This window comes from Silene latifolia, chromosome 5 (assembly GCF_048544455.1).
Source record: "Silene latifolia isolate original U9 population chromosome 5, ASM4854445v1, whole genome shotgun sequence".
NCBI lineage: Eukaryota > Viridiplantae > Streptophyta > Magnoliopsida > Caryophyllales > Caryophyllaceae > Silene > Silene latifolia.
Window position 1 is genome coordinate 21,311,097 of NC_133530.1, and position 1,316 is coordinate 21,312,412.

General features: G+C 30.6%; 1 non-coding gene across 1 annotated transcript; it reads left to right on the forward strand.

Annotated features, from left to right (window-relative positions):
* The first annotated feature begins 980 nt into the window (after nt 1-980).
* Nucleotides 981-1,053, forward strand: TRNAF-GAA (transfer RNA phenylalanine (anticodon GAA)). Its single transcript has one exon. It is a non-coding gene; the product is annotated as a tRNA-Phe (tRNA).
* Nucleotides 1,054-1,316: the final 263 nt, after the last annotated feature.

The following is a 1,316-nucleotide window of genomic DNA, read 5'->3' on the forward strand; positions in this document are numbered from 1 at the left end:
CATATGTCATTGTAGTGGGGTAGATATTAAAGAGAGTTAAAATTATAAGAATATAAATAAATAAATAAAATATGTCATGGTAAAAATTAATGTAAGGTTTCTGTAAAAGTGAATTCGCTTTCCAAACACGACAATCAACTATTAGATGCTTCTCTTATACTCCCTCCATTCAACTCCACTTTACAAGTTTTTTTTATCACGTTTGCCAACGCAGCTTTTACACGATAAATATCATTAGCTGCGTATTTGCAAAAATTATAAAAGTTAGATATTTTTAATGTACTCTTAAAGACGAATCAAATAAGATCCCACATGAATATATTTTCACTTATATATCGAGAGAAAATTGAAGTTGAATATCCGATTGTGAATAGTGCGCAAAATAAAAGGTTGCAAAGTGAGTTGAATGGAGGGAGTATAAGCACTAAAGAGAATGCTTAAAAACTCCCAATTGTAGATTCAAAAATAAATGTTACAGAAACATAGTAATCAGAGAAAGTAGTGTTATATGATCTTTTTGATAGTCACTCAAGAAAGTATCAAATGTATACTGAGTAATGATTAATAGAGAAAAAATAACGTAAGAAATTTAGGAGATAAATTTAATGATAAACATGCTCAAAAGAGAAATAACATTTTACCGTAAAATTTTATCAATGTGAGTTGCCAATTTACCCCCATTTGATATTGGACTAAAAAAAATCTCTGCTACTTATAAAAGAATATAAATTCTTATTTAAGACGAATATAATATAAAGCGGGGCAAGTAAATGAATGAGACGAAAAAAACACGATTTATATTAAAGGCGGATATAACCGTCTTAAGTGAGATCAACTTGTAAACGACCAATCACGATTCCCATAAATTATTGGCTTTTGCGTGTTCTAGCTGCTTCGCAATTACGAGCCCATATTTATCGTAATACATTTGTACGTTAAAAAGAGAAACATAATGTTAATGCTGTAACAACTAAACATCAGCGGGGATAGCTCAGTTGGGAGAGCGTCAGACTGAAGATCTGAAGGTCACGTGTTCGATCCACGTTCACCGCATTTTTAATTTTTTTTTGCCTTTTTGTTCTTTTTGACAAATATACATATTCTTTTAAAGATCTAGACAATGTAATCTTCCGAAACATTATCCATATAACCTTGCAATCTGTTTACCATTTTTAGAATTTGAATATTAACGCGAAATATTGGTCTCATCATCGATCAAACGAAAATAACAAGCGGAAGATCAAACTAAACATACGGCCTTATTTTGTAATTGGTGAAAGTTTGCAATTGCCATGCTCATAAAACATTAAAACAAT